The sequence below is a fragment of the Melozone crissalis genome, unplaced genomic scaffold (assembly GCF_028551555.1).
Source record: "Melozone crissalis strain CALT ecotype California unplaced genomic scaffold, PUWL_Pcris_2 ptg000042l_1, whole genome shotgun sequence".
Classification (NCBI taxonomy): domain Eukaryota; kingdom Metazoa; phylum Chordata; class Aves; order Passeriformes; family Passerellidae; genus Melozone; species Melozone crissalis.
Window position 1 is genome coordinate 46,360,638 of NW_026535820.1, and position 25,403 is coordinate 46,386,040.

The window sequence follows — 25,403 nt, forward strand, 5'->3', positions numbered from 1 at the left end:
AGAAAAACAACTTTTCTATACACCCTTGAATTTTTCCCTACATCATATTAACCTCCTTTTGAAGCTAGATCTGGGGATAAATAGTGCCTTTGAATTTCTAAATCAGATATTCTGCAAATTAACCTGTCATTTATGATCCCTTTGAATGCATCTGGGAAAATCATCTTCCGTCTCTCCATGGAATCCCAAAGGACTTAAACCACATTTATATCTCTAAACACATGCTGGAAACATAAGCCAGACTCCTTTGAAATCTCAGGTTTTTATAAGTTTTCTAGAATAGAACATTAAAGGCAAAAAATTATTAAAAGAAAAAACACCAAAAAAGCCAAACTAAAAGAGAGCTACCTGTGAACTTATAACCATATATACAGTCTGATAAAAAAAACATGCTTCATTTGATACTTATAAAATAATACTCCACAGACATTAATGCATTTCATATTAGCTGGCACATTGGTGGAGAAAGGAAAAGACAAAATAATTCCTGGAGAAAAAGGTTTTCTTTTTGGAGGAAATGGAAATACAAGCTACTACTAAAAGTTAAAATAGCCCTTTATTTTGCCCAAAGGCTGCTCCTATTCTTCTTGTATTGTGTTGGTCCCCAGAGCAGGTAAAATGCTTTAATATAGGTTGAAAATCCAGTGCATGCCAAGCTGCCTATAATGCCCTGTGTCCCAGACAGGTAATGCACAAACTCACCCCATGATGTCTCAGCATCCATGCACAAGCCTATGGCAATTGTGTGGAATTAGATAAAGAAAAATCAGAAAACCAACCTGAACCTGAGCAGTCATTCAATTATCCACTCACACAGCACACATATCTTTTCACAGTATATTTTCATGCTGAGTCCTGAAAAATGCAATATTTTTTTTTAGGCATGTGTTCATTATCCTTGCCATCGACTGATACAACAAAGATGTGTGGGAGGCAAGGCTTCTAAAAAACAAGGTACCTTTCACCTAATAAGTAGCCACAGTCAGGGAAAAAGATGTTTAAAGTGCTAAAATTGCATAAAGGTTCGAAAGGTGAACCAAAGCCAAAAAAACAAGTCAACAAAAAGATAAACAATTTAAATGAAACCAAATCATATACACACATAACACAAACAACCACCACCACCAACAAAATATACAACAGGGAGTGTGGGGAGAAAGAATTATTAGATCACTAAAAATGTGGATAGGATTCAGGCAGTCTCAGCTATAAATCACTAGAGACCAGCAAAGTACACTGGAAAATTGTCACCAGATGTTTCCCAGTTTCCTTTTTCTTCCAAAAGGTGCTCATTCTTTGTGCCATAAATAGAATAACAGGCTAGACCTCTTCTCCAACATACTAGAGCATGAGAGAACTAAGAAAAGAGATATGCAGGTCACAAATGGCAGTTTGGATTGCAAATATCACCGGCTGGGGTCTATGTACAAATCACAAACGGGACGGGACTGCTGAGGAACGTGGCTTGAGCTGTTTTATTTTTCAGCTTCAGTCCCATTACATGGTTATGACAATGGGAAGTGCCACCAGCTCACATCTCAGGCAGCAGATGAAGAACTTAATGTTACAAATGACTTTATAAGTTTTTTGACCAATCACACAAAGCAAAAGCATATTGACAGTAGCTCTATCCAACTACTATAAGCACACATACCTTTGGTTAAAACAATGCTTGCTTATTTCAAATACAATATCTACTTGTAAGCCTTAAAACATAGTGCACAGAGCTCCATTATTAAGCTTCAAACTTCCTAATATCTTGCTAGATAAAATTTTCTGTAGGTTATGGAGTTATTCTAGCCAAGCATTAATACACAGACCATTGTTCTATTTGTCTTGCTTTTCCACTTTTTAAATAATTTTTCTACTGACCTATCTCATGGCTGCTGCTTAGCTCTAATCACGGTTCTACTGTCTCTGAGGCCTGCCTTTTGCAGCTTTCCCAAAACCCTCCGATTTTGTGGATTCCCACAGCAAATTGAGATTATTGTTTCATGAATGAAATCAGTGATAAAGGATAATGAACGGTATGTGGGTGTGTAGTCACACTTGCTCTCACTGGTGTGTCCTACTAGTCTTAACCTCATCTATTTTAAGGTGGATTCCTGGTTTTCAGGTGGAGCTTTGGTCTAAGGACTGCCATTTAGCTTTGAAGCCACAATTTATACTAAAGACTTTTTTCTTCCCCTTACAACTTCAAAGAGGAAAAATGCTTTAAAATATCTTGCATACCATAATAGAGGAAAATGAAAACACATATTTATTTGGCAACAAATATATCAGATTATTTTCAAAACCAATCCAGAATATATTCTAATTTTATTTTCCAAACTGAAATCAGTATTCATGGACATTTTTGCATCTGTTATCTATAAAACTTCTTAGAATCAGATTAATGAAATAAGACAGAATTTGGAAAGACAACCCAGAGAGAGTATAGCATTTTCCCCAGAGTGTTGCCTGCTCTTAAAGACATTACCTGTTTTAGGTTACAATGTAAGATGTACTCAAAAGCATGTATTCTATCACCATCTTCATAAACTGTTTAAGCCAGGTAGGGCAGTGTTCCTCATCTCCTTCATGAATTTGATAACTCCAGGGAGATATCTTCTGTTAATGGGCCATTGAGTCTCACTCGAATGGATGACTCGAAATTACATCATCCTTTTGTGAGATGCTCTGCCCATGGGGAGGAAACAGCATCCCTACCTGGATATAATCTGAGATAACCTGGATATAATCTGAGATAACCTGGATATAATCACAGGCAGCCTTTTCCACTGTATTCCCAGAGGAAGACCAGACCCTTCTACAGGACCATTGCTTCAACAGAGCCACATCTATCACTCCAGGAGGCCTGCAGCTACCATTTAATTGGACTGCTACCAACCCTGACCAACAGGGTGTCATGTTGTTTTGTGACCCTGTTTTTTATACTATTGAATTTATTTTAATTTTCCTATTAAACTGTAGTTCTGACTTGAAGTCTTTCACTTGTTTGCTGTCAAACTAGCACACTGCCAAATATACTTTCCTCTTTAAAATACAGTTTTTTAACTGAAGCCACTTACTAGAAGCAAAAACATGTATTTTGAACTTTCAAAAACCTTAATTAACCACCTGGCTACTTAAACTGCACAGTAATGCTCACAGGAATCAAGAGGATTCTATTCTTATCAGGCGTGAGAGCAGTCATCTCCTCTACAGTATTGCCCTGTTCTACCTGCATATTCCATTCTTGCAGTGCAATAGAATTAATAGTTTCCTTAGTCGTGCAGGATGAAACAGGAATCTGAAAATGAGCTAAGAGTTTAGACTGTCCTTGCAATTTGGTACAACTGCTAACTGCACATAATTTTTCCCTAGGAAGAGTGTTCCCAGGTGCACTATTTAAAAATAGTTCCACTGGTTTATGTCATTACCATGGCTCCCTAAAGCTGCTCGTTAGTTGGATCAAAAGGTTTCCAGTGGTGAGAGCAAATCAAATTCTCTTAAGAAACTCATTCATAAGGCCAGAGTACTAGGTAAAGATCCAGCAATACATCCTTTATTTGCCCTAAATAAGGAAAGGTTAACAGGAGATATCACAGGGCCAGAACTTCACTTTGCAGCTTCTTAATAGCTTAAAGAGCTGCTCTAAAAAAGGTGATGTTTTAAAAAGGAAAGTTATCACACAGAGTATCTTTCCTCTGCCTACTTTTTCAGCTCCATCTTCTTCTTATCACATGGCACATATAAAAAATAGTCATATAAAGATGATGACAAATGAAATCTTTGCCCTAAACTGGGGTATATGGCTTGTCTTTTTCTTTAAAATCAGATTTCTTTTTTTCATAATCTTGACTGGAATTTTTATATTAGAAAAACTAAGTTGTGCACTAAAGACTTAGCATGCGGAAAGATAGCAGTGAGGGGAACAAAAGAGAGATGCAGATGGCTGAGCTGCAGAGATGCAATGGAAGAGAAGTGATACAAAAAAATACAGCAAGCATAAAAGATATACAGTAAAAAGAAAGGCAAATATATAATCACATGGGAAAAAAAAGGAAAAGTGTACCAATCCTTCTTCAAATATGTTTTTTGGGACCGAATCTTCCTGATGTGCTTACTTATATATTTGTATCTCACAATATCGGACTGGATTATCTCATTGATGAATCATCAATGTAAATAGCTTTGTATTCCCATATTCAATAGGGTCAAAAGTATGAAACACCTAAGTAATTGGTATTAAACTTTATACATTTTTACAAAACCAGATTTATAACCTCCAGTACATTAAAGGGAAATCAGGGAAATCATCAAAAGGCACTTTTTTGTGCTTGTTGGTGTGGGGATTGGTTTTTTCTTGTCTGTTTTTTTTTTTTTTCTGTTTAATCTTTTTGTCGTTGTGTTTGTCTGTGGGTTTCTTTAAGAAAAGAAAAAAATGTAGGAACATTTTTTATGCAGTGATGCTCTGAGTGCTACTGGACAAGGAATAACCAGACTAGCTGGATAATAACATCTCTATTTGCACCTGTATGAGGTAAGACCTCACCTTGAGTGCTGGGTCCAGTTCTGGGCTCCTCGGTTTAGGAAGGGCATTGAGATGCGGGATGAATCCAGAGGGCAGCGAGGCTGGTGAGGGGCTTGGAGCACAAGCCCTGTGAGGAATGACTGAGGGAGCTGGAGGTGTTCAGCCTGGAGAAAAGGAGACTCAGAGGTGACCTTATCACTCTCTACAACTCCCTGAAAGGTGATTGTAGTCAGATTGGAGTTGGTTTCTTTTGCCAGGCAGCAACTGACAGAACCAGAGGACAGAGTCATAAGCTGTGTCAGGAGAAATATAGGTTGGATATCAGGAAAAAGTTTTTTTACAGAAAGAATAATAAAGTTCTGGAATGGTCTGCCTTGGAGGTGGTGCAGCCACCATCCCTGGATGTGTTTAAAAAAGACTGGATGTGGCACTTAGTGCCATGGTTTAGTTGGGGTGTTAGGGCTGGGTTAGACTCAATGAGCTTGTAGGTCTCTTCCAGCCTTGTGATTCTGTGTGAAATCCCCAGACTGTTTCACCATACCAGTACTTGTGTTGACAGCAGTTAACGAGTACTTGACAAGGACAGTGGTTGTTTAAGTTAAGTTAACACTAAAGCAGAAACTTACAGGGAAAGAGAGCTTCAAGATCCTAATTCCTTTCTATTTGTAACTCTAGCATGATTTTATGTTGCCAACACACCTATACATGTACAATCAATAATAGAGTCCCTACAGAAAATTTATGAAATTCGTGAAGATGCATGCAAGATTATCTTAACTCTTGTTGGGTCATTTTATTCCTTTTGCATCATACTGCATTTTCCTTATTCTTATTCCTGTCACATTTCATTGCACTACTTTTAACATATTCACTTTTCATTGTAACTGGTCTGTTTGCAAAAAAGTTTCTCTGTTTAATCTCTAGAGATACCTGTCTCTTTAAAAGGAAACAAAATCCTGTCTAGGATTTGCAAAGAAATGAATAGATATTTTTATTTATTTAAAGATTTTATCAATATAGAAAAAAGAACACTTAGAAACTTAAATTGCATAGAAAAGCCTTAGTCACTACAGAACACAAGGATTTTGGATAACATTTATTGCAAGAGGCAAACAACTTAACAGATAACAGATGTAATAAAAGCAAAAAATACACAAAATATAATTTATTCCTGAATGATTACATCAGACTCTTCTCTACAGTGCTAACAATAGCCCACAGATCAGGGATCATTAGGAAGCATTTAGCTAGCTCAAGTGCCTAAACAGAGTGCCAGTGCTACTCTCTGCCCCTTACTGTACAACCAGCTGGTTCTCCACAAGGACGTGGGTATTCTCTTGGCTGTGCCTCACAGCCATGTGAGGATTTTTCAGACAACTAGAGCACCTTAAGTGGCACTGGATATCTGTGTTTGGGCAAGAGATTTGCTGCCCTCTGTCATGAAGCATATCACAGATACACTTTTACGACAGATGATAACATCTAATCACATTGACTGGATTTGCATTCTTAGAAGCAGCAATGTAAACAGCATCTGTATTTACAGCAAATGCAGCCTTCATCACACAGCCTTGGCTAAGCTATATATTCTCAGAAATCTCCCATGTTCTAGCTCAGATACTATGTTCCAGAGCCTGACTAAGGGCCCCTTAGAAAGCTCTGCAGTCCCAGCTACAGAAGAAATAGTCAAGAATTGGGTACTACCAAAGGGTTTCTTACAAAACTACCAGTTTCTTTTCTGTCTCTATCCTCCCTTCTTGCCCTCACAGAAGTCTGCCCCTCTAGTCACCAAAAGGTTTAAGGAAATAATCCTTAACTAGTGGGAGCAAGAAAGTGTCAAATGTAGAATAGGGAAAGAATCAGAAAGTATCTAAGGAGAAAAATTGGAAAAGACATGTTGTGGTAATTCTGACCTGAGTAATTTTTTTCCACACCCATATGTTTCCATATATGTGTCAACATTTATGCTATTGATCCAATACAGCCTATTGCAAAAGACTTGTGTAAACTTCTCTGCATCATTAAGCCATTTATATCAAGGGATGGATAAGAACTAACAGCATCAAAAATGAATATTCGCTTCCATAAAGAATGCTGGCATCTCATTAATATTTTTTCTTTGGAGATCATTATATTTTGAAATGAGAGTTCATCTAATATGACATTTTCTGTATGTTTCAATGTTTCCATTGTTTCTGGTCATTGCAAAGTATTTGTGCATAAGAAGAGTTTATTTTTCTTGTGTTCATTTGCTTCTACTGTCTTGTAATCATAACAGAACAATAAAATAGACAAGTGTCACAGTTAGTAGGTAAAAAAAAAAATTAAAATCTCCATACAGTTTTCAATTCTTCTGAGTGTAACATTCTGAAACACAGATGAACATACTCTTGTTGGCCATAGAAAAAGTATGGGAATGTTCACTGTCATTTTAGGGGGCAGCCTTTGGTGCTCTGCATGTCTGAATCTCACAACCCATCCAGGTGATTCAGTTCCATAGCAGACAACACTGTGGTGTGTGCAGGATCCCTCTGCTTGTGGGAACCTTCCTCAGTCAGATGAGCTTTCCCTGTCCTCCTGAGCAGAGACTTTCATCCACTTCATAACGTTCCTCATAGCATAAGAAGATTCCTTAAAAGAAAAGAAAGATGCTACAGTGGCACAGAATCAGCTACCAATATGCTGAAGTGTTTGTAAGTAGGAAATGTTTGTTAGCTCACTGCTGCTGGATCTCGTGGAATCATGGCAAGCTGATGCTTCAAACAGGAAAAGGAGAACAAGAAAATATCTGGGGAAGCTCTTCAAATACTTTGTAATGTTGTAATCTAAAAATCTGAAGCAAACTTTTCACAGAAAGAAAGCTATAGTGTCATCACCATGATATCTGCGACCATCTGGCTCTCAGAACTGCCCTGTATTCCAACCACACATAGCTGAATATTTTTAAGAAAAGCTCTGGGTGTTGTTGGACTGTCTCTGTTATTTGGTGTCAAGGACAATCTGTGCTGAAGAGGCCTTCCTGCAAGACTGCTATGTGGCTCCTGAATTATTTTCTGTATACAAGTCAAATCCTTGCTACTGGACAGGAGCCAGCTCTGTGAATGAATGAGTGAATGGCTCTGACAACAGCTTTCCAAACCTGAGAGCTGGAGCAGAAAGGTCAGTGTAGAGATATGGGTTATGATATGTGGATATAGAAGGGATGCTATTCTATGCTGAGAGAAGCATCACAAGTAATTTTGGTAACCATTCTAGATTAGGTTGGGTTTTGCTAAGTAGGAGCATGGACACTGTCCAATTTTTAATTTTATTTTAACACCGAAATGGTAGTAGTGAAGTGGTTAGTTATTAAAATCCTCCCATCTCCAATACTTAAAAGATTTATTTCTGACATTATTTACATAATCTAGCAGAGGACTGAAGATTTACCCCATAGCTGCAGTTTAAATAAGAGTTGTGAAGTTCCTTGCCTCCCTACTTCCTCAACAGTAGATGAAGCAACTGACCACTAAATCTGGAGCTGCTGTTATATTTCAGCATAGGCACAGGTTTTTCTATCCATCCTCCTAGAGCTGGTATTTGAAAGTCTCATTATGTGCAACAACTGTTCAACTCCACTTTCTAGTTAGTCCTTTGCTCCAGCCTTTCCATAAAAAAATAAAGATACTGGTAGTTGTATGTGAAGTTTAATCTTCCTTAGAAAGAATAATCAAAGACGTCCTGAGAATTCTTTTTTTTAACATTTAGTACATGCCATCCACTGTGATTGTGCTTTTTTGTAATAAAGCTTTCATTGGCATTAGTTGCTGACTTGATAATTGCACAGATACAATTCCAGAGGCTGAACTTCACAGCATTTTCCTCTTATGTGATTTATGATCATTGATAATTTCAGTTAGGAAAAGCTATTCATCTTGAAAGTGATCAGGAGAGAAAATTCCAGTCATTTTAATCAAGGAAATTGTCAAAAAGAGAAAGAAAATTAACCTCCGTTTTTCATGTCTGATCACAAGATAACCACAGGGCATCACATTTCAGGTTATCCTATTGCATTATTATCATCATGCATCAGATTGCTTGGGCACCCTTGTGAGTAACAAGAAGCCAGTGATGGTACTGTAATTTAACTTGTTTTTCATTCAGGTAGTAACTCAGAGTTACTTTTAGTAAATACTATTGTCCATTGGATTTCTGCCCCTATAAAATGCAAAAAGCCACATGCTGTTTGTGCAGAAAAAATAAAGATTGTCTACAACAAGGTTCAGTAAACATTTTTATTACCAGACTGATTTGATTTATTTCTAAATGATTTTTCTAATATTTGCATAAAATTTTTCATGTTTGAAGTTAGCAATGTATATAAAATGGTGAATTCGAACTTGTGATACTTGTGTTTTGGGGGATTCTTTTGTATTTTTATTTCTTTGTTTTTCTTGGGGCAATTTTAGCAACCTGTTCTTACTGATTTATAGCCCATCAAAAGACAATGAACTGTAACATAACAAATCTTGCTGTAACATAAGTCTGCATGTTATTTAAAACTACATTGAAATGTGATAATTATAATGAATATTAGGTTAATTAGCCTCCCTGTTCTATGTTCATTAGTAATATTTTTCTTCTGCAACTGTCATTATCAGTAAAGGCCTAGCCAGTTCACCTGTTGAGCAAGTATCTTTCCACTTCAGTAAAAATACAGAGCATGATAAATTACAGAAGACCAAAATATTTTGAGTTATGATTTATAGACAATAATTTAAAAAGTAAGTAGAAATATGAGATAGTTGTGACAATTAAAAAACCATGATTTTATTAAATAAGGGCTGGGTTGTCACATTCATCTTCAGATATTAATCCTCCTCACTAGACGCTTGAGCTCATTTATTTGGTTTAGAAATCTCCCCAAATTCAGATTTGTCTTCAGACAAGGATAAGAGAAGAGTGGGAGAAACAGAAAAAGTTATATACAACCTTCCTCTATGGGTCAAGAGTGACAGTAAAGGAAATTTTTCTCACATTTCAGTACATCCACTTACTCTCATGGTCAGAAAGAGATACAGCTGGATGAAAAACTGAGTACCAGTCAGTGTTGTGGGTTCAACTTTCTGGGTGTGCTCTCACGTTTCAGTCAAAAAAAAAATCTGTTGTAGGAGTTCTAGCAGTGCATGAATTCCAGTATCTCAAATATTGACAAATCACCAAATCTGGGAAAACAGTACTGTACCACTTTCAGGTATTCAAGGCAGCAACAGCACTGAGGGGTGCAGGGTCAGCCCCTGTGTGGAGCTGCCCCATACCTTACATAGTTGATTCCAGTGTCCCCCCAAAAATATTTGCAGAAACTTAATCATCATATTTAAAAATAACATACTCAACAAGTACAGGTATTCATGGGAAAGATAACTTGTAATTTGATAACATCCTTAACATCCTTAAGGATGTTATCAAATTACATCCTACATGTGGTTAGGATGTAATTTGATTGCCTCTTGAAGCACACTATAAACTTCTACCAGACAGTTTTTATAGGAGTTCCTATAAAATTTTTCTAGCCACTGAGCGGTGCACTTTTTTCTCATCTTTTAGGATTTATTAAATTTTTATGCAAAGGTTACTGCTTAAGTAGATCTAAGAAGGTCAAATTTCCATCCTGAAATTTGAGATCATAGGATGATAAGTTCATTCAATTTTGGACAAAATGAAAGTAGTCCGTGGCATGACAGGCAGAATCAGGAGCTGCCCACTGTAGACTATGCAAAGCCATCACTTCCAGAGCACAGCCTCACATAGCCCTTCAGGGTTTACTGCTGGTAGGTGGCTGTGGAGTTTGAGTGGGACCACAGGGCTTCTTTTACAATGAGCATTGCCCTGGTTCGCTTAGAGCACCAAAACAATGCTGCACTGATAAGTGTCAGTTCTCACTTTTAATTGTTTTTACAAGCATTCAAACTACCACTATTGAATAGATTAATTAACCTATTGCTTTTCTGAAGCAAACTTTTCTACTGCTGTTCAGGTGAATTGTAGATTGCTGTATCTCTACACTCTCTTCGAGTGCTTGCTTTGTAACTATAACTGTTTATGATGCTCTAAGTTTTGTTTGGTTTTTTTTTCCTGAAGAGCTGTAAAATGAGAATTGCAAGAGTGCTTGTGAAGCACAAACTGGTACACAAACACTGACTGTTTCTGAACTCTGCTTCTGTTCCAGAACAGTTCTGCTTTATTTTGACAGGCAAATTCTCATTTTACTATTTTGATAATAGCTTTGTGTATGCAAGTAATACATCCTGCTTGCTAGCAAGAGGAGTTCTTTGATAGAAGAAATGCGGAGCATAAAGGAAGGATAAACATTTGTCAGTTGTAGTCTGCTAATGTAACTTTCACTATTAAGTCTAAAATTTTATGTGATAGACATATAAAACATTTCATACAAACATAGTACAGTTATTCATATCCTATCCCCATCTGTGTTCAAGAATGTATAAATATTTGCACTTGTACCTTGCAATTCTCTGCGTATCTATCTATCTATCTATCTGTCTATCTATCTATCTATCTATCTATCTATCTATCTATCTCAATGTAATGTTGGCTATTTCCAAAACCATATGAGTATATCAACAATGTCTACGCCCACTTTGCCATTTTGTCCTTCCTAGATGTTTACTCTCAGAATTGTATTTCAAAGGATGAGTGTAAAAAATAGATATACATACACATATAAATGAACAAAAGACCATTTAATTAGTCAGGTTTATGTTTATCATGTTTAATTTATCTGAGCACGTACAAAAATTTATTTTGGTAACTCCTTCCCTCCTTAGAAAGTCATGTACAGCACTAAAATTTTCCAGAGAAAATTCGTTCATCACTTCTCATGGGTAGGCAAGTGCTCAGCCATACCCAGGAAAGCAGGACCTAATCACTAATTACAATGACTTGGCACGACAAATGTCATCACTTTGAATATCCCCCCCCTTCCTTCTTCCACCACCTTTATATGCTGAGCATGATGCCCTGCAGTGTGGAATGTGCTATGGTCTAGCTGAGAAGGCGGTGTTAGGTCATAGATTGGACTAAATGATCTCAAAGGTCTTTTCCACCCTCTTTGATTCTGTGGTTCTGTGAATATCTCTTGGGGCATCTGGGGTCAGCTGCTCTGGCAGTGTCCCTTCCCACCATCTTGTGCATTCCTGGCTCCCTCAATGGTGGGTGATGTGAGGAGCAGAAAGGGCCTTGACTCTGTGTAAGCCCTGCTCAGCAATACCTGAAACACCTTTGTGTTATCATCCCTGTTTACAGTATCAATCCAAAGCACAGCTCCACACAAGCCACTGTGAAAAAAAAAAACTCTATCTCAGCCGAACACAATACAACCGCAAAATTCTCTATACAGCCACAAAATTCTTACCTGAGATTACCACATTCAGGCATGTGAGAGGTGTTTTTTGCTTTAAAAGAAAATGAAAAATTTGATTATGTTTAACAGGCAGGACATACTTTTGCATTTTAAGAATCCAAGATTTAATTTCTAGGTGTCTTGCTTTGAGGATTCTTTTTTCTGTCAGCATATTCCACTTTACATGGAAAAACCATGAACTCTACAGTGTGCTTAGTGTTCATAAATAAACACCTTCTACCATCAGTGGCAGTCATGTTGCAAGCTGGATCATGAAAATGCTGACCAAAAAGAAGCCCAATGGCAATTATCAAAAATAAAGACATAAGTGCTGACTTTTAGTAAGTTGTTTTCATTTTATTTGGGAGGGTGTTGTGCTTCTGGTTTTTATTTTCTGCAACAAAATCTACCTTTCAAATTTTTCAGTGGGAAAAATAAATAGGAAGGAAGATTAAAAAAAATAAATGTATGTGTATGTATGTGTCCTTTTGCCTTCCAGGATCAATTCTGATATTCCAAGATCACATTCAGTAAGGCACATTCTGTTGTCAGTGTAATGATATTCTTTGTTCATACACAATCTATATATTTTTCTTTTTTTCAGTAAGTCTTCCTTTTTACACTGGGGTCAAAAGTACTCACATTGTGATTGAGGACTGGTTGGTTTCACAGCTTGTGAATTTAATGATGACCCATGTGAGGAATTACAGTATAACATTTATTAATTGTAATTTGTTGTTCACTCATTCAAGCCAACACTGCAGTGCATGGCAGTGTCTCTTGTCCATTTCAAAATGGAAAAAGGGGACTTCATTGTGGTGTTTGGACTTTAGATGGATTCCAGTTGCCCACCAAACTGCTCTATCCAAGCTCTATCTAACCCATCCACCACTGTTGATTTCAAGGATATTTCACTTTCATGGCTCTCTTGATTGCGGCATGTTTCCCTTTCATGGATAATCTGTGTAATGGCCTCTATGGTCAGGCCCAACTCTTTACTACAACCCCTTCTCCACGTGGCACAAAGTAAAGTAGCAGGAATGACATGAACCCAACAAAGAACGAATTTTTTGAGGAGCAAAGAGAACATGATGATGACCCCAGCTGGGCCAGTGTCGGTGTCCAAGGCTCAAATATGCTCTTTTCCTGCCCTGACCATCCATCCTGATGAAATGAAAGTCATGACCTGTTCCTGAATATCTGACGATGTGGAGGAAGCCCATGAAATGGGAAAATAGTATCTATCTGTGTAAGGATGGATGGTAGTAGCTAATGACAGTATAAATCTGAATGTTGGGTAGAGAATAAACTGTAATAAACCATTTTTTCTCCTTTTTTTTTTTTTTTGTTTGTGTTAATGCAAATTTTGTTTTCCCTTTCATAAACTGCTTTATCCTAACCTATGAGTCATTTTCCATTTCTCCCGTGTCTAGCTGGGAAGGTAAGTGATAGAGCAGCTTGGTGAGCACCTGGTGTCCAGTCAAGTCAAACTACCATACCTGTATGGAAAAGACTATCTTGACAGCATTTCCATTTGTCAAAAAGACACATAAATTGATTTGGTTTTGGTTTTAAAATAAATATGCCAACCATATTTGATAATGTCTAATAAAAATAATAGTTCTTATTCTAAGGAAAACTAATTAAAATATATATTAAATTGGGGAATTAATTCCTTTCTGTAAAGAACACAAAGTAGGATTCTGTACTGAAAAGGTTATATTTCTAATGAAACAGCATGTTACAATTTCTTGTGCATGTCTGTTGTACAGATGAGGAAGAAACATTTAATCAACCTATAAATAATTCGAAAAACATAAAAATCATACCATTCACAAAAAATGTAAAGCATTTTGCCCAAAATAAAATTCACATATGTCAGGTTGCATCTAAATTGCATTTCAATGCCTGAGATAAAAAACTTTAAAACAAAGTCTTATTATGGGAATACGTAAACAATTCTACTCTGTGCTGCAGTAACAGAGTCAATATTTAAAGCCATAATTAATTTACAAATTAAATAAAAATTATGTATTGCTCATAAATGTGACAAAATTCTAGCTAATGCTGTTACATTTGAAAAGCAGTGTCCTTCTTGGGTAGGTGAGGAGGATAGACTGGGGAAAACAGCTTATTCAGTGTTTACTTGCGTCTTGTGATCTCTAAGAGGGGCTACTTTATGTGGGTTATGGCATGCATTGAAAATCACGGTCTGCACTGTGTTGGAAATGTTTTTGTATCCAAATCCTCAGTGAGATGAAAATGGGAAATTAATATTATAGAGAAGTCTTGGAATCAGGCTGCCAGACCTGCTCCACAGCAATTGCTTTAGCTCTTGGGTTCTATTCCTGGGCCCTAAACACTTCCCAGAGAGATATTTTTCTGTCTTCTTTTCTAGGATATAGGTTAGGTTTTTCTCCAAACATATGTTCTATTTGCTTGTAGAAAATTTCTAAGTAAGGTTTTGGTATGTGAGCCTGTCATGCTCCAGAACAAAAGAAAACATTTAGGAAGGACCTTTCAGGGAAGTGAAAGGTATCCAGGTGGGACTCAGAACAACCTCAAAAAACAAAGTGAAAAATCTACACAGAGTGACATGCAATTGTTGCTTGACTGTAACTGATCTAAACCCAATCTTTTGTTTGCAGATATCAGGTCAGACTCCGCTTCAGTGAACTTCTGATAAAACAGGAAAGTGCAGAGGAAAGAATATTGTCAAGAGGCTGTTAAGATGTTGTTTTCAGAATGGATCTTCTGCTTCCTGAACCTTTGCAAAGATTCTTACAGCTGATTACAGTGAAGTAAGTCAGTTTATCTCAGCAGAATCAGTAGGAAAATATAAACAAACGTGCTGGTTTGGGCTGGGATAGAGTTAATTTTCTTCACAGTGGCTGCTCTGGGTTTGAGTCTTGGATTTGTGATGAACACAGGGGTAATAACAGAGATTTTTGTGTTGTTGCTGAGCAGGGCTTACACAGAGCCAAGGCCTTTTCTGCCTCCCATACACGCCACAGACATACATGTCAAGGATGTTGGGGGTGCTTGGGAGGTTGGGAGGAGGCACAGCCAAGACAGGTGACCCAAACCGACCAAAGGGATATTTCAGGCCATATTCAGTATATAAAATGGGGGAAGGAGGAAGGGGGAATGTTTGGAGTAATGGTGCTTGTCTGCCCAAATAACTGTTACACATGATGGAGTCCTGCTTTCCCAGAGATGGCTGAACACCTGCCCACCCAGGGAAAAGGTGAATTAACTGCCTGTTTGGCATTTGCCTTCCCTATTAAACTGACTTTATCTCAAACCATAACTTTTCTAACTTTCAAGTTTCCAATTCTGTCCCTGATCCTACTGGTGGGGAAAGTGTGTGACTGATAATGTAGTGCTTGGCTGCTGACTGGGATGAAACCATGACAATAATAAGTCATAAAAATAATAACAAATATCAAGAAAGACACAGAGATCTTGTTTTGAAAACACTCTCATGTTAATGCAGAATTGCAGAATCAAAACTTGTATGACATTTGGTAAATTCTGTACAGGTTAAAATATTGCAACATGCAAGTTTGAGGTGGTGAACTTGTTTGACTGACTACCTAAAGAAAATATACAGAACTGTTCTCTATTACACTGATTAAAGTTTAGATTAATTCAATCGTTCAAAACAAAAAAAAAAGAAAAAATGTAAACATGGCAGCTCATTAAAGGCTGAGAAATAAAATATTTTGCAATTCAATTTCAAAAGTAGGCTGTTTTGATGGCCAAAGCTGTTCTTGAACTATTTCTTGTTGTGGCTTAATGCATTCCTGTGTAGGAGCTGAAGGGTAAATGGTGATTAAATATGACTGAGACATTTTTCAGTTCATTGTTTTCCTCTGCAAAAGGTTATCACAGATAAAAGTTTCAGTCCTATGCTGACAGTCATGCCCAAGCTGGGACAGATGATCATTTCTAAAAATCAATAAAAGTAGAAATCTGGGCATTGACTAGACTAATATTGCAGGCTTGGCTTGCAGCTCCTTTGGTATTTCCAGTCGATTTATTAGCAGGTAATGGCACTGTACTCTCTGCAGTTCTCCTGAGCAATTTCACCATATCTCATCAATCAATCTGTCAGTGCATTTTAGAAATTCTACATATTTCTCATATAATTGCCCTTCACAATAAAGTTGCTAGAACATTCATTCATTGTCTTCCATTAAAGTCTAAGGACATCATTAGGATAACTTCCGAAATCCTTCAGGATATTTGCTTTCAGATAATGAGTATTAAATGCCAGCAGACATTCAACACATGATAAAAACTCTGGGCTGGGGAAAGAATGCAGAGAGGATAATGAATTTTAGAGAATGATTCCTGTGAGCAGCATTCATTTTGTTAGATTCTAATGAAAGAATATAGAGATAGCTTAGGCTGTTTTGTGTGGAACTTGAAAAGTTCTATTAAAGTAATATTTTAAAATATATTGACTCTGCATGAATCAAAATACTGATTCTTTTTGAACCAATTTAGGAAATTATGCATATACTTTTTTCTGAACTAGTAGTTTCAGTTAAAATTGGAGTCAGCTTTTGGCTACATGATTTATTTATATGTTTTTCTTTTCTTTTCTGATTCACATTCAAGCAAGCAGAAGCTCACACCTTCCCCTAACTGGTCTGCATAGATAAGTCAACACTTCCCAGAACTATGCTCTATGTATGACATCTTTTTTATTAATTATGAAGTCTGGCTTGCAGCCCTCATGGAGACAGCCATAGTAGAGTACACAGGTCTTTGTTACCACTCATGCTACTTTTCCTACAGAAATAACAATACCAAGAAACACACAGCAAAATATTTTTAATAAAATATATTTGAAATTAAAAGGGATCTGAAAGTTAAAGATGTATTAAAAATGCATAAACAATGTATCAAGATGTCTTGAAGATATTATTAAACAATTAAGAGCAATTTAACCTAAAATTGGTTTAATCATTTTTATGAGCCCAGAGGTATAGCTTTTTAAAAAAAAAATTTTTACATTTGTCACCTTTTCTGTCTTCTGATTCCCAAAGTAAAATATTATTATATCTTTTATTCTCAAAATTGTTCCTATTACATTAAGTAGCTATGAGCTGTTACAGTAAGTTCTTAAATATTTTTTTAAGTTGTCGACTTACCAGTGTTCTTCTCTGGCAATTTATAAAAAGAGACATTCAAATAACCCACAGGTCAAACTAGTCCAGAAATATTTTCCCCCGGTTAATAAATAGGTCTCTCTGCATTTGCTCACTGGGACATGACCAAAACCCTGAAAATTACATTTTCTATAGCAGGTTGCCCTTATTAGGTCTTTTTTAATGACTGAAATATGTGATTCCTTGCAGAATACAGACTCAGTGGTGAAAATGCTCTGGTATTTTACAGAATAGTGAGGGCAAATCAGTTTTCCTTTCACCTTGAAGTCTTATTTTTTGTGTTATCATAGTTTCCAACACTTCAATAATGGCACTGGTCTGGCATGCCTTAAGAGCTCACTATTATTTATCTTGGATGAAAATTAAAAAGGGTACAGATTTACACTGATAATAAATATAATCCTGCAAACTTAAATACTGTCTTTAACAGGTCCTCTAAATACAATCTGAGCATAAGGCTATGCTTATGGTCCGATTGTATTTATGCTTTTGGAGGGGGCTCGTTTGTTTTTTTGTTTGTTTGCATGGGGTTTTTTTTGGTTTTTTGTTTTTTTGTTTTATTCAAAATAACATGTTTGCTCGTTGAACTGAACCATTTAATTACATCTTTTGCTGAATGTAGTCATAATTAATGATCTGGATGAGGGGACTGAGTGGACCCTTTTTAAGTTTGCGATCATGTTGTTTGGGAGTATTGGTCTGCTTGAGGGTAGGAAGGCTCCACAGAGGGATCTAGACAGACTGGGTCAGTGGGTTGAGATAGAAAAGGACCTGGAGGTGCTGGTTGACAGTGGCTGAACAACATGTGGCTAGATGGCCAAGAAAGTTAGTGGCCCCCTGACCTGCACCACCAATGGTGTGGCCAGCAGGACCAGGGTGTGATTGTCCCCATGTACTCAGCACTGGTGAGGGCACACCTCAAATTCTGTGTTCAGTTTTGGGTCCCTCACTACGAGAAGGAGGGACTAGAACCAGTCCAGGAAAGGGCAATAGGCCTGGGGAAGGGTCTGAAGTTCAAGTCTGAGGAGGAGCAGCTGAGGGAGCTGGGGGTGTTCGGCCTGGAGAAAAGAAGGCTCAGGGGAGATCTGAGAGCTCTCTAAATCTGCCTGGAAAGGAGGTTATAGTGAAGTAGGGGATCAGTATCTTCTTCCAAGTGTCAAGCAAAATGCCAAGAGAAAATATCTTCAAGTTGCACCCGGGCAGATTTAGCTTGGATATTAGGAAAAATTTCTTCACTGAATAAGTGGTCAGACATTGAAACAGGTTGCCCAGGAAAGTGGTTTAGTCACAGTAAGATAATTAACATAGCAAGCTACTTACCTGATGATAGGTAGGCCAGTTTTCATTTTTCTGGAACCACAATAATACACTGGCCTCATATACCACAGAAAAAATGGAGAAAATGGTTCTAAACCTTTAGGCAGAGAGTTACGTAATTTTCCTTTCTTAAAATACAAATGACTTCATTTCAAGTTACAGAGAGAAATTCAGTAACACAGGTTAACTGGGCAACACTCAATGAAAATAACTACTGAGTTATTTTCTTGATATTTTACTATTTACAGCCCTCTTACCTGACTGTTTTTCATGGAACAAGTGCTGCACCAGCTACATGCTTCTGATTTCTAGTAACAGCTTGCATGTGGAGAATTTTGACCTACTGTGCCTTGCTGAAGCTGAATGATAATTTAGAAAATAGCTCTCTGACTGGATGGCAAGGAAACACTGCTTCTTGCTAGTAATTATGCCTTATGGGAAATGTATGTTTCTAAATTATCTGTAAAAGAAAACCAAATAAGAAGGCCCAGGACAATCACTGTGACTGTAGACCCATGTCCAATCTCTTTCTCAATGTGAAAAGCATCCACTTTACATACTGAGTTTAGATTCCCCAATCTGTTTTTGCAAGAATCACATCAATCCCCAATTCAATTAATAAATATAGCATTTGATGCATTAGAAATCCAACACTGGATCAGCCTGCAAACAATAATTTAAAAGCTATTCAATTACAGGGATCCCTAATAAAATCTCTTTTGTTTATGTGTCTTGAGAGGTACAAACCTTTCTGAAATTCGTAAATCTCTGCTTCAAAGATGATTACTACCTTTACCTTATAGAATAAAATGCCTAATACTAATTTTTTACAGCAAACAACAATCCATTTAAGCAGACAGTAAATATCCACATCTGCAATTAGCCAAACATAGATATTTCACAGTGAGTTCTCATGTTCACATGAATCTTTGGAAGTGACAAACTAATAAGCACTGAAAACATGATAGCAACAGTCATCACACCTCAGGAAATCAAAGAGCTCATTAGAGAAGGACAGTAGAGGAGGGACATTAGCAGTGAATGATATGAGTGGAGAGGATTCCTCTGCTACACGATCACTGAAGAAAATTTGGTGACACAGAAATGGGAACAGCTATTTTAAAGCAAGCAAATTACCAGTAAAGGAGTAAAGGATAAATCAGCAGTTTCTGCCAAGTTTGGGAGTGATTATTGACAGGGGCAGGGAGGACTGGGATGACACAGGCTAGCTGACGAGTGTATGAGCACCCACCTGACAAAAGTCAGGAACTGACAAGTCATTTAAAGAACCAGAAGAAAAAAATATCAGGACTGAAATCTGTCAGGACTCTATTTGAACAGCTATTCACTTTTCATAGAACTTTTCTTTCTAAAGATTATCTCACCAAACAAAAAATGTGAAAGAAGCTTCCTTTTCCAAATAACTTAGATTTGTCACTTGAAACACAGACTGAATGCCTGTGACCCTCTATGGGAATTCTTCATCATACTGTTCCACTTTTATAAGCCATTATTGTGTTCAGTTAGAAGATTCCAACGAATACAGTCTCTTTAGAACCAGTCTCTGTTTATTTTGTACTTTGCCATAACAAAACATTTATTACCTTGTACAATTTACAAGATAAGGCATTTGAAAAAAAGCAGACATCATAAAACATATCACAGAGCGTGTGTAATATGTACTTAGCACATGGAATCAGCATAGTCAGACTAAATGTTTGCAAATATTTACTGAAGAGGAGAGTTCTGCCCCAATCCTGCAATATTTGATTACCAATTGATTCAGTTTATGTTGACTTTTATGTTTTCTTTGGTAGGGACTACTCTGGCATAATGAAATACACATTATTTCCCCTGAGAAAAATTTCACATAAAATATTTATTTTCACATTTATTTTCACATTTCTATGTTAGTGCTCTATACTTAAAAAAAAACAACAACCTATAGTTTTGCATTCCTTTGTAAAAAATTTTGATGAAAAAATTAGGGAAAAGAATGAAAGACAAATATAAAATATCAAGGATATGTTAAAAATTAATTTAGGAATTAATTTGAACTTTACCAATTGTAAGATTTAGAAATTAGTCCTAAGTTGGAACAAGTCTAAATATGACATGATGACCTCCAGTTAACACTCCTCAAGTTTTCCTTTGTGAATATTTAAACCTTTTCATTTTCAGGGGAAGATTTTCAAAGGTTCTTCTCTCATTTATTTCCACTGCTACTGTTGAATCATGAAGATGTAAAGACGGATGGTAAATGGTTTCCATTTTGCAAGGCATACTGTGATAACATGTATTCATTGAATAATGTCTATGAAAAATATTTGGAAAAATAATTATTTTAGTTTAACTTTTATTATGGAACTTGGAATTCCGTAGTAGAACTAACACAATAAAATAGTTATCTTAAAGCAAGTTATGAGGTTTCTAAAATCCTCCACAATTTCTTTTGTGTTTTGTATGACAAGTCTGCCTAACTGGGTTGCTCATAAAGCAATGATCATGAAGCGTCAGATACTGCTGGCTGCAGTATACTGTGATATGCATTACTCTAAACAAATCTGCAGTTGTGATCCTGAATTTGGTGCAGATTATTTTGTATTTACAAACAAAAGAATCTGTTTCCAGTTTTCTTCATTACTTTTGTGTTATTTGTCCTATTTATTTACAGTAAAAGGTATGACATACCTCAACAGCTATAAATAGGTTCCATTTAATGTGTTCTGTGCAGTAAGATAACAGGATATATTCCAGGCAACCTGACATCAGCATTCAGAAAAGCTCCTAAAGCTCACATGTGCACTCCCTTGGAATCAAAGACAATACAGAAAAATTCTCGATGATTGAAGTGGTACTTGGTTATCTTTAGAAGCCTCCAAAATGAGCATTCTTTATAGGTGCATAGTGTTCCCTTCAAATTGACAGGCTGTATTTATGTTGAAAAGTTGAAAATGCTAATTTAATGTATCATTTCATGGAAAAATGTAACAAAACTGGTAACTGGTATGAAGCTGGAGAAGGATTACATTCCAAGAAGTTTAATGCTATTTTGCTTTTAACTTATGTAAAGTGTACACAACATCCTACAACTGAGACAAAAGCCTAGTTCAAATGCTACAAAATTCACAAGTCAAAGCTAGATATTGTCTACAAACACAAAGAAATACTGTGCTATTAAAAACCACAGGTATATAAGCTTCAGATAATATACTGCATGTCTGTGAATACACTCTTCAGAAGAACTAATGCTTAAAAATAATGTTTCATGGGCATATTAGGAAAAATAGTAGTAAGAAAACAGGCTATGTGTGGTGAAGTATTTAAAAGTGATCAATACTTGCTGAGAGAATTGTACAGAGAATTCTGTGGAGAGGTAGAGATCTCTTATGTTTCATTTGTTGATAGGTATTGAGTTGATGCATATTTTAATTTAAGAAAACCCAAACATTTTCTATTTGGGTCATGGTTATTTAAACACTCTTGTGACATGGAGCTTACAATATCTGAGCAGTGAAAAAAATATAAATTGATATAAAAGTAACCTGCCTGAGAAGACTAACAAAGTTTCAAACATTAGTTCTTCTATGGCCATTTTCTTAAACTTGTTTTGCCATTCATAAGCATCATCATAAAACAAATTAAGTTAAAAAGACCAGGAAATAAACATCATTTTTAGGCAACTGAAACACTGCAGAATGCATAATTTGATCATTTATCCTCCTCATCTTACTTTGGCAATAAATTTAAGTTTCCTGGACTTACAACCTTCTTCATCTTGCTGAACTGCTTGACACATATTTCTGCAGAGTTAATAGCTGCTTGTTTGCAATATTTTTCTCTTTCTATGTAAGGGGAGGTATTTTTCGGGCTGTGTTTTGTTCCAGATATAAGGTACAGTAAATGCATGCTCTTAAATAATTCCTTAAATGAACTCTATTTTTGTAAACTGGATTGGTACAGTGAAAGTGAGGTAGAAGAAAACTAGCCAAAGGACAGGAAGGATTTCTGAATAGTTTCCAAACTCTTAATGCTTTTAACCAGCCCAGCTGGATTTCTTTTTTTTTTTTTTGAAGTACTGATTCCTAATTGAACCATTGGCCTTTCTGGTGGAAGAACCATGGGAGAAGACTGGCACTAGTAAGTCTCCACTGTTCCTTTTGATCTGAAGATCTGTGAATGATGACATTACACCACCACAACTCATAAAGTTAGAGAACTGTGAAATCAAGACGTTGGGAAGACACAGTTTTAAGATTGGCCATCGAATAGAATTTTATCACATAAACACAGAATGGTTGAGATTAGAAGGGAACTCTGGAATTAATCACATCTGACCTCCTTTACATCTAGAGCCATTTGCTCAGAACCACATCCAGATGGGTTTTTTTAATACATACAAGGATGGTACCCCCACAACCTCTTCAGGAAACCAGTGTCAGTACTCAGTCACCCTCACAGTAAAAAAAGTGTTCCCTGTTGATCAGCAGAGTCCCCCATGATTCAGTTTGTAATTCTTAAAAGTCCCAATCACAAATTTGCCTGGAGAAGTACCAATCAAAGTACTCAGGAATTTGCTCCCCTTTATAATGCAATTTTCCTCAGCTATCTTTGATCAACATATTTAACACACAGACACACAGACACAAATATCAGTGTATATGTGTATATGATATTGCACCTATATGTGTACGTGTGCATGCATATATATATATATTAGTGTATATATAGGATACATGCATACATCACATATTTACAAATTTATACATGACCCAAAAGGTCCACAGCAGTGTGAGACTAAAGCAAAGGTGTGAACTGAAGACTGAGATACTGTTATTAAATTTTGAAGGAGAAAGTTTTTATGTAAATTCCTGGATACCCACACAGATTTTATGACAATTCATTTCTAAGGGTGCCAAGTCAATTTAAAAATATTTGATGGTATTAGAGTCAGGTGAAAAACTTTTAAGTAGATGAAAACTCTTTAAAACCCTAGATTCTTGTTAGCAGTGAGGTAAGGAAAAGTCATTGGTAACTGTATGTTTTTATTGGTAAATGCATCTTTTTACTGGACTATACAATTTATTTAAGCTATTTTAATTATAGTTAAATGATCACAGTATAAATATGTCATCAGTAACAACTAAGAAAAGGAAAGTCTGTAAAACTTAGTGTGAATTATGTTTACTGCTGTGCATTATTCTAGTACATTTACTTCAAAAAATAATCTATAAAATATTTATGAAATCCATTAAAATATATAAAGATGTACTGTGTGATATAAGCAGCAATAAAAGGAGGCTGCCTGTTGAAAATATATATATTTCAATTTTATAAACCATATTTCCAAGTAGAAATTAAAAAATCCATAATAAGCATAATTTAGCTGCACTTTGTGAATAAAATTGCCAGTATTTATTCCTCTATTGGTGACCACATTTGTTAAAATGCAAGCAGGAACCCATAAGTATGATCTATACAAATAAGTAATAATGTATTATTTAAACAAACTTGAGATCTCACTTTCATTCAAAATCTCTTTGCATTTGCTGTGTCTACATGTAGCTATATATTTAAGGCTCAAAAGAAAACTTGTTTTTCTTATATGTTATTAATAAATTTGTTTTATGTTTTACTCTATACACAGGAAGTACACAACAAACTTCTGTGAAAAGTAGTCTCAGTAGGCATATTAAATATGAGGCTAAACCAGATCATTAACCTTATCTAGTTTTGCCAGATATTTAAATCAATCATTAAATTAATTATTTTCTATTTATGCTAGTATCAATCAGATGAAAAGTGAAATTGAATCTACTTTTTATTTTATGTGAAGTACAGTTTTTTCAATTTGCTGAAAACATCTCAAAGACTTGGTTCTCTAGAGATCTGATTGCTATATAAAAAACCTCATTTGATTCTCCAAAACAAAGAGCAAAGACACTGAGAAATACTGAGATGTATCCGGCCTTTGAAAAATATACTAAATGTGACTTTACTAATATATCATTAATCCGACTTCACAACACTTAATCAAATCACAGCATTAGCCTGTTTCACAATAATTGAAATTATGCAAAATCATTTAAATGACCAAAAGTAATATAAAAACCAGATGGAAGTATCAGAAATGAAACACAGATTTCTAAGCTTCTGAGTAGAATCTCTGGCATCATTATGGGGCTTGAATCTTACTGTGATGTTCTGTAGTTCAAAGATGGTTGGATTTATCTTGTCTCAAGGCATCAAACTCTTTGTCTGCTTCATATTTCTTTAAATAATCTTAACTCTTTAATTTGACAAAGCTTTGTATAATACGAAGACATTTCAACAACTTTTTTTCTTGCATCATTTTTTGAAATGTCACATTTAAACCAGCATTTTACAGCTTCTTACTGTGCAACAGTCTTGGGTCCAGCTTGGGTCCATCAAGGCTACTAAATAAAAATGAAATCAAGACTTGTTCTCAATGTGATGACACAAGCAGAAACAAGGTTAATAGAAACTGAAGGCTTACAAAAATAGAACATAAAATTAGAAAAAATTTAAAAAATTAAATGCTTGGCCTGGTTCCCATTTGAAAGGATAGGTGTCATACTGTTTAATATTTTTTAAGGCTGGATAATCTGTAGGATTTATGCAAATGCAATGGCATATCTTTTGCTGCAATTATTCCTGCAGTGACTGTTTGTCAGTATTTATCAGAAGATCCAACCTTGTAAGATGTTTACAGCTTCTGATTGCTGTCTGAGAAACCCTAGATTTTGGTGGGGTTTTTCAGTGCCCTCTGAATTGAAACATATTTTGCAGAGCCAGCAGGTAGCATTGTTTTTCAGTTTGGGTTGTAGGCCTTGGAAAACTTGTCATGAGAAAGATGGCAACTTTGTAAATGAGGATGCAGTTTTTGAATTTCATCTAAGCCAGTAATATCATAAACCAGAACAAACCCACTAAAAACTGCACCAAGAGGGTAAAATTGTGAAAGACAAAC